Source organism: Rhipicephalus sanguineus, chromosome 5 (assembly GCF_013339695.2).
Source record: "Rhipicephalus sanguineus isolate Rsan-2018 chromosome 5, BIME_Rsan_1.4, whole genome shotgun sequence".
NCBI classification, from domain to species: Eukaryota; Metazoa; Arthropoda; class Arachnida; order Ixodida; family Ixodidae; genus Rhipicephalus; species Rhipicephalus sanguineus.
In genome coordinates, this window is record NC_051180.1 from 48316899 (window position 1) to 48326746 (window position 9848).

The 9848-nt window shown below is 44.7% G+C and overlaps 1 non-coding gene across 1 annotated transcript; it reads left to right on the top strand.

Annotated features, from left to right (window-relative positions):
- The first annotated feature begins 7242 nt into the window (after nucleotides 1–7242).
- Trnat-agu (transfer RNA threonine (anticodon AGU)) lies at nucleotides 7243–7314 on the top strand. Its single transcript has one exon. It is a non-coding gene; the product is annotated as a tRNA-Thr (tRNA).
- Nucleotides 7315–9848: the final 2534 nt, after the last annotated feature.

Consider the following 9848-nt stretch of genomic DNA (forward strand, 5'->3'; position numbering starts at 1 on the left):
AAGCAGTAGAAACGTCCGCACTCAACGAGTACTCTCCACACACTCTTTTATTTACACTTCGCCTGGCTAAAACAGGACTGCCAGAGCGGCGCCCCATGGCATTCGTACAGTGTAATACAGAACCGAAACCGAAACACAACATTGAGCTCGTGCAGAGGGCACGGAGGAAGTCAAATTTAACGCGCAGTCGCATTTTCAGCGCAGCTTAAGAAACTAGGGTCTTTAGAATTACGTATGTATGCATTTTCTATTAAAGGAACACACCACCTAATACTTACCTAGTGATGTCGTGCCTCAGATACGCGTAATGTTTGCTTTTTGATCGACAATGTACACAAGTATGAACCTAGTGAGCCGTTCAAGATGCCTGGCCCTTGGGCAAATGGTTCAACTTTGGCCGAGTGGCTGAATCGAGTGACGTGCCGACAAACAGAAAGACAGACAGATAGAAAGACAGACCAAAATTTCTCCGTTTAAGTATCCCAAGAAAAACTATAGTCTTTAATAAGTGGTGGCACAGCCCCATAACACCGAGCTTTGGTGTCTGCCCTCTCTACCTCCGCCTTGCGTGGCCGCCCTCGTTGTCGTGCGCTACTTGACACTGATGCCCCACCCAAACTCGCCGATGAGGAAGACACCGCAGTGCGGTTGGCGCTTGTAGACGACACAGAATCCATCAGCAGGGTGTCAAGCGCCCGGTGGCGTGAGAGAACATCTGTGCGCGTGACTCTTTTTTTTTTTTTGAAATATCAGCCCACCCACTAAGCGTGTGTAACAGCATGCGCGCACTAAGGCGTGTGCCTTATGTAATGAGTAGCATGCTTTAAACCAGAAGCAATTATGCGGGACAAACTTTTTCGAAGTTGCGATGCACCCACTGCGTGGTCTTAAAGGAATACGCGCAGTAATGTATGTACTTTTTGTAATGGGTGGCTGGCTTTAAACCACCAAGTCGTTATGATATTCATATGGTGTGACGCCCTATGGAAATGTACGCTTGTACCACGCAACATTACTGCGATATTACATCTCGTACTGTGACACCTGTATACAGGACGCGTATGTTTGTGAAGCATGAAAGTTACTTTCAATGCAGTTTAAAGCAGAGGCGTGGCTGTGGGCTACAACATCTGCTTGCCACGCAGTCGGCCTGGGCCCGATTCTAACTTGGACCCAACATTTTATATATTACTAACTTTATTTGCAGCTTTCACAATTTCTTGGTCACGGACAAAATTATGATTTTTCGCTCACAAAGAACGACACCGACACTGACGCTTGGCTGCTGACCCAAAGGTCGCGGGTTCGATTTCGGACGCGGCGGTCGCATTTCCATGGAGGCGAAATGCTGGAGGCTCGTGTACTGTGTGATGTCAGTGCACGTTAAAGAACACCAGATGGTCGAAATTTCCGGAGCCCTTCACTACGGCGTCTCTCATAATAATATCGTGCTTTTGGGACGTAAAGCTCCAGATATTACTATTACACCGACGCCGACACCGACACCGGAATTTCTGCGAAACGACCTCTTTAATACGAAGGCCCAATTTGAATTGAGGCGTAGTGCAAAAATCGTCGAGTACGCAGATTTCCTTAGATATCGGGAGCACCGGATAATAGAACATACGGTGAAGCGGCATGACTCCTAATTAGATTACGGTTTTGGCACGCGAAATACCCGAATGAAATTGGTTGCTATTATCGTCGTTCTCGTTGTAGTAGTACAGTAGTAGCTGTGGTTGGGGCTCTTTAGGAGGAGAAAGAGAGACGAACGAAAAGCTGAGACAGCTCTAAAAAGCAAATGCGTCCTGTTGTCCCTACAAAGTAAAATGCGTCTTTGGAAAACAATGCCTCGCATACATCGGCGATTCTGCAAACGTACCTTTTCAAAATAAAAGAGAAACGCAAGGACAGCGGTAATACAATCCTTGCTGATAGTTTCACATAACCTATTATATGTGAAAAGGAGTAGGCGGCGTACACAAAAGCGTCAACATCTCTAAACACCATTTAATAAACAAAATGAAATCAGCACCACGCACCTTAGCCTTCCAGTATCACCATCATCATGAGCCTGACTACACCCACTGCAGGGCAAGGGCCCCTCCCATGTTCCGTCAATCAACCTGGTCCTGTGCTTGCTGTTGCCACGTTATACCTGCAAAGTTCTTAATCTCATCTGCCCACCCCATCTCATCTTTCAGTATAAGTCCCAGTGAATCCCAGTATCAGTGTACCTTTCGTCTATAGGCTATAACAGCTGCTGCGCTTAGATGTCGCCATCTTGGGGTGCTAACGGTGCAGTTTTGTATATGTCGCAACTAAATGAGCGACATTGCAGTAAACTCGTACGCATAATAACGTCTGCACGAATGCGTTCTGCCTCTCATAACCTTGTCAATTTGACATCATGATATGCAAGACTGAGAAATTGTTAGTGTAAAAAATGAAATTGACAATACCTATCGGAAACTATATATGTACAGACACAAGCATAGGTAGCTCGCGCACGCAGGCACACACGCTCTCGGAGACCGCCTCGCATGTGTGAGATACAGGCCAACGCTCACAGGCAAGAAGCGCTACCCATGCTAAAACAATTTGCAGATAGGGCAGCTACCGAAATGCGGCCAACGCAGCTAGGTTAGAGCCCACGACCAAGGACGCGCGCACAGGTGGGGGGAACCTAATCCGGATCGTCTCTGATCATGACCAAAAGTGCCCGTGTGACACCAGTATTGGAAACGAAGGAGAAGCGTAAGTGGTAGATGAGCCCGATATTACATGGTGACATTAAATGACATCATTCGACAGACACGGAAGACAATACTCTGGTGAATACTCCTGCGTTAGTAACATCTTAGTGTGGGCCTATTTGTTCATGAAATTTTGGTGCTATATTGAAACAGCACGACTGAATAAGGACGCACACAAACACAAGCACCAAACCGAGCACTGCCTGTGGGGTTTGTTCTTCTATGTCCTCTTGCTCAGTCGCACAGTTTAGATTTAATATTTGTGCCCCTTCGTGGAAGCCCCAACGAATCACGAGTTTTGTAATGTAAGTCGAGCAGTACGCATCAATTGGTCGTGCCTCAGAGCTTTTTACGCTGATTTTCTTGAGATTTTGCATGCTTATCCTTCCTACTTAGTTTAGGACGACTAAACACCACGGTATTTTATCAGAGAGCGATCACTGGCTTAAACTAGTGGTAATTATATTTAATCTCGAAAACCCACTGATTTCATTCCTGTATTGCCGCTTATTTTCTTTACTAATTTTGGTGCACCACTGCTTTCTTCCTTCTTGGAAGCACTTGAACACGAGCACGGCGATACGCCGAACATCAAATTACTTTTCTGTACGCAATTTCTATGTCTTCTAGCCCATTGTAGTCACCAAGATCGCTGCGGGATGAAAAGTATATTACTTGAAGCCCTGTGGATTCAAGTCAAGCTTACGTGCGCTATGGTTTACTGTTTAAGCACTTGCATATGAACGTCTTCCTTCGAATCTCATATGCATGCTCCTCGCATAACCATAAATATTTGCTTTGACTTCTTTTAGATACCTACACAAAGGCCTATCTGCCATTAAATCATAGCAGAGAAATAAAAAAAACAGGCGGTCAACATTTCGTGCGCATCGAACAACTCCTTTCGTTATTCATACCGTATTGGGAACTTTGGCTAATATGTTAGGAAGTGGAGCACTCGCACAAGCCTGTTCAAGCTTGTTTGCTTGATAGGGTGGGTTGAGGGAAATATCATGTTTTATTCCTCAATGCGTCAGTTGTAATGATGCAGAACTATCGATGATACTATCGATACTATCCATAGCTGAGTCACTATTGCGCTATCGATGGTAAAAAAAAAAAAATATCGATAGCGCTATCCATACTGCGATCGATAATATAAAACACTGGCGCAAACTCGTTGCAGCATAAACTTGGTCTCCCACCCCTCTCCCGAGTGTGTGGCGTACGGTGAAGCAGAAGGATCTGGTTAAAGGGCAAGAAAGTTGACATGCTTGTATTCCTTCTCCAGAATGCTTGGCTGACACATGACAAGATGAACTGTTCCTCAGTAGCGGAAAGGAAGACATTACATGTGAGCGAACTGCGCGGCTTAAAATTTACATTGCATTTTCTGATTTCACAATAAAGGTATTAAGAATTTTTTTATATTCCGTTTTGTGATTTCAAAATAAAAGTATGAAGAACTAAGTTGGTTCATTGTACGTGTAACTGGTTATTTTTCAATGTGAATTCATTGACAGACATATTCTGGCATTTTCACAGCGGAAATTATTTATTTATTTCGCGAAGATCAGCGGAGCTGTCGCTGAGTCGCGCAAGTGTTGGTCACCGCAGAGTTGCCTGGTACGTTTCAGTTTCTGTCATTAGCCATCTGCACAGAATGCATGGGCCGTCATTGAGCGCGTGCTGGTTCATGATGGCGATAATTTTCTAAGGCACACGGCAAAACCTCGACCATAACAGCTCTGATGTAAAAACATAGGCGTAATATTAAGCGAACTGAGCATTGTTGATGGCAGGCTATCGCGAATGTTGCGGCAATATCTCGTCAACAACAGCATAATTATTCACAACACTATCGATAGTATTGTCACGTGGTCGTGACGTCCACGAAGACAGCGGTCGGCGTCGACGTCACGACCACGGGACAGCTTCTCGAAAAATGAGGCGCGGTTTGCGCTGAGCGTTGCTGACAGTCTTTGTGGGCGAAAACCGAATGCAGCAAAATAAAAATAAGAAACGCACATGGCAGTATTATTAGTACTACCGTCGTATTATGGGTTGCACTATCCATAATACTACCGATAGTTTATCGATAGTAGTACTATAGATAGTTTGCTTACACTGTCGATAGTTTCAAAAAAAAAAAGAAAAGCTATCGATGCTATCGATAGTCAGCTTAGCGATGGTTCTGCATAACTAGTCAGTCGCCTAATGCCACTACATAAGAAAAATATGTGTAGAAACACCGAGCGTGTTGAACCATCTAATAATACATTCTACCTAATTAAATAAATCGTGTTCTGCGCTATGTAAAATCCAAGAGGCTTTTATTTAATAGCGAAGCTGTTTAGCATATCGTTTCTTGTTCACCTTGTACCAAAAAACTATCATCATCATAACAGGATATACGCCACAGAAACTGGATAAATTCCATTACTCACCACTGGTCGACTAAAAATTAGGGAGGAGAGTATCGTCATCAAACGTCTATGTGCCACCATGTGGCCTATCACAAAACTATTATCATTATAAACAAATAAAACGGGTATGTGCCACAGGAATTGGGCAAATCCCACTACAAACAACATCCACTAAAAATGAAGAAGGCAGCAGTTAGCCCAACAAATGGCTGCGAAGCGACGGCGGCGAGTCGAAGACTCCGAGTACGTGCAAGGGAAGAATACTAAGAAATGGGAAAGGCAACGGCGGCTTCGAGAAGACCCCGAAGCGATGGAAGGCCTACGCCAACGACAACGTGCCTGTAGGTCTATGAGAGGTGCGAACGCTTGGTTTCAGCGCGAAGTTCTGTGTCTGGAATTTCGACATCTGTGTCGTGTCTGTAACTGTCTGTGGTTTAACTTGAACCTCTTTGTGCTGGAAATCAACGTAGAAACAACCTAGCAACAACTAGCTAAAGTGTAGCTACGACCTAGAAGCAACTTAGAGAAAACCTACATCACCTAGGTAAGGCCTAGAAACAACCTAGAAGCAACCAGATTAGTTGTCAGAATCGTCCAGTTTCGCTGTTTCAAGCCTTACGCCGCTCAGTGCAAGGTTCCACTTATTTTATTTATTTTTGGGGGGTGGGGGTTGGGGGGGGGACATCGCTGTAACCTACGGAAGCATGTTTTCATAGAAAAAAAAATAACTAATCTGCTTAGCGTCAGAAATTAATTATTCCCAAAATACCGCCCATCAAACTCTTCCAGCTTGGCTAGGGCCATTGCCAGTTCTGAGTTTGCGGAGCTAGGTAACAACAAGGGCTCCTAATATCTCTATTACGCCGCTTGACCTGCTTCATACAGGTAATGTTTTTTAAGTCAGACTTTTGTTTTCATCTTACAAGATTAAACATTAGCGGTGTGCGAATAGGGAATTTTAGAACCTAATCGAATACGAAGCGAATATTGATGATACCGAATCCGGAAGGATGGCTTGGTGGGCTAGTTGGTAATGCATCTTGAAGGGTACAGCTGTAGCCTCCGAGATACCGAATCCAATACGAATAAGAATCGAATACTGTTCGAATAGTTTTCGAAAATTAAGCCGCCATTTTCAGAACAGCCCTAGACTTGGAGGGTAACAATTTTCCAAACAGCCCAATAATTCTACAACATTTTATTTGAAACAAATATTTGCAAGGTTTAACAAAAGAACATTACGATTACTTCTAACCAACAAAAAAAAATACCACAGGTACTTAAACTGAGGCAAGCTGGAGTACAGGGGCAACTATAGAGCCTTCCGAATATTTTCCAACTGCAGGCTGAAATATATTAATGACTACAATACTGAAGGTGGTACTTTGTCAACAGCTTTTAAATAAAACTGATACATAAATATAAAGCACTTTTCATGCGTGAACATCATCGTGAATGTTATAGTGAATAGTAGATTGATGACACTCTCGCTTCGGCAACACTGGAGTTTTGCTCCGTCACCTGGACTCAAGACCACTGACAGAAAAGAAGATCTTGGGACCTTAGCCTACGGTCTCTCATATGCGCAAGGCCACGAAATCCCTCTTCTGCTTCTTGAGGACCACCGGACTTCACGAGCGCCTGTGAACTAACAGCGCGAGTTCGTGTTGTGTAGTTTCAAGCTGGTCATCCATCTCTTTCTTACTCGTCTTCTTTTTTCTCTACCTTTTACTTTCTATTATTCCCCCTCTCCCCCACCCCAAGTGCAGGGTAGCCAACCGAGCCAAAGCTTGGTTAACCTCCCTGCCTTTCCTCTTCGTATATCTCTCCCTCTCTCTCTCTTGCAGTTTTGCGCAAAACGCCTTCATCCTGTGATCAATATAGCGTAGATAGTCCCGTAAGTACATAGGCTGCATACATCTGGGTAATTCGATGATGAAAACAAGAAACGTTACCCCTCGCTATTCTAACGTCCCGTCCCTTCAAGTACTTTTCGTCATTGCCTTAAACTCCTAGGTTTAAATGCACATATACTATATAAAGTGGACGGGAGGATGACCGCCGCCGTAGCTCAGTGGTAGAGCATCGGACGAGTTATTCGAAGGTCGCAGGTTCGGTCCCTGCCAGCGGCAAGTTATCTTTTCGTCTACTTTACTTTCTGTACATTTATACTCGAAATACTACAGATAACACCCCCTATACTTTCCTTGGCGTTACTGTATGGATGGATGGATGAATAAACTTTATTTCGGTCCCTCGGAACGCGCCCTAGCACGTTGCGGGTTTTACTGTATGTTAGTTCTCATTAATATTGCAGATGAACAAGGCAATTACACATACGCGTCGGCGCATTTATTGCTCATTTCCTTCTTTCGTTCCTTTATCTCTCTCTCTCTGTTCTTTTTATTCCCCTTTCACATTTCCCCAGCGTTACTACCCTGGTTATCCTCTCTGCCTTCTACCTTTTGTTTTCTTTCTTTCTTACACAGAATGATAAATTGGTCCCGTCAAAGCACTGCACCCAACGCCACAACATTAACATTACCCACGATGAAAGCCGAAGTGCGCGAGAAAGACACAATTTCAACACTGCCTAGTAAAGTTGCCCTGCACATGTGTGCACGAAGAGCAAAACGGCGCCTCCATTAACGTTAAATACGAAACAGGCGTCTGGCAGCGAGGTCCCATAGCAACAGTGCAAAATTAGTACTGTACACCACAGTGACTAAAGGCTTAGGCTCAGTACACACTCTTCCAATAGTTCATTCCCCCAAGATTGAGCAACCTCCCGAATCTAAACCTTGCGCTCACTCGCTCTCCCTGAGGCATCGGATTGCGCACACTGAGCGAATTCATCACGATAGTCTTTCACGTCCATTTCCAGAAGAAAAACACGTCTGTATGGTTTTGATACTATGTCGAATTCAATAGCTCGCTATATCACCTATGGTAATGTATTGGCGTTGCGAAATCTAAATGTTTCTTCAGCGATGATATTTCTGATAGATGTGGGTATATTTTTTTCCGTATTGCTCAACTAACAATGCCCACAAACTGCGATGCTATATGGTTTCAGGCCTATCTGATACCTCCCGAGACAAGTAAGATATCTAGCTGAGAGAAGTGCGAGTAGAAAGAAATCGGCGTTTACGCTAAGTAGACTAGCGTTCATGGCAGCCGCGTTAAGAGCTGCTTTATGAAGCTTTCCTGCTGTCATTGTGTGGATTAGATTGTGGCGGGATGTGTGGATTTGCATTCAAGTGAAAATACCATTTAAGAACGTGTTCAGAAGGATAGCTGACTTCAGTGATAGGTTGATAAAAAGTAACCTTCTTCGCAAGCAGGATTTTCGTTTCATAATCCTGCAAAAAAAGCACTGCTTGTTTTCAGCTTGACTGTTGTCATAACAAGAGTATTGCAGATGCATAAGGGGTATCAAAGGTTTTTGCATATATGAAGAAATGAGGGCATGAGAAATTGTACATGTATAATGGAACAGCCGGCTCTAATGTAGCCCACCGTCTCGTATGTGTGGAACTATTAAACAAACAAATAATAACGACACCACTCTCACATCTTCACTTTGCCTTTGATAAATGTCGGTAGGATTGAACGATGTGGCATAAATGTCACCTTGCCGTTGCCTAGCGGGAAATCCGACGATTGTGCAGTGATTCACTTGCCGCAATATAAACAATCCCGTAGAGATTTCTACTTAGCTGGTGGGTGTGCGTACAGAGAGCGCCATGAGTACAGCGACCTTGCGACAGTAGCGTTTATTTCTGCGCAGAATTACTGGGGCCAGACGAGCCTGGAACAGCATCGATGTCAGTGGGCTGCTGAGCGACGATGGCAGACATCTAAAGTTAATGAAACTCTTTATTGAGGTAGTCTGTCGATGGTCAGAAAGTGTCTAAACCAATCAAAAATTTATGATTTGTTGATTCTGAAAGAAAAAAATGTGTGATTCGACATTTAATATCTTAAACACAATACAGCGTGCCATCATGGATCTAATCAACGGGCATCAGGTGTAGTTGTAAACCAAATCTTTCTTTTTAGGGGCGAAGCACCTTAGGGTCTCTGAATGTCGGCGGGCGTCGTCGTGTCCTGTCTCCGCGTGCATCATCTTGTCTTGTCCATTTGCTTGAGCGCAAGAGAGGGCGCCACCGCCTCAGCGCTTCTCCGTGCGGCGAGAGCGAGCGAACGGCGCGCGTTGACTATGGAAACGCTCTTTCTGCGATGAACGCTGAGCTACCAGCTCGCAAGGAACGAGAACGCGCCCTCGCCCGCGAGAGACAACGCCGACGCAGGCAGCGTCTGCTAGCGAATTTTCTGACTGAAAAAACTGACTGCTTGCGCTGCACAACAGTTCACCTGCCACCCCGTATAAATAGGCACTGGATGTTGACCTGCAATGTAGTGCCGGTGGGAGATTTCTCCTGTGCGCAGTTGAGCAATAAAGATTCGCAGCGTGCACGTTAACTAAAAGCGGGCTGCGCGCCTCCGTGTCTAATCTCTCTTCTGTCTCACATTGGCCATTCGCCGTGATCTTGCTGTGGGAAACACCGGCGCACACTGCATGCTTCACCCCTCCACAGGTTTCACGTTAGTGTTTCAACGCGATAGCGTTAAAGAGCTCGTATCGCAGAAATTCCGCCGTCGG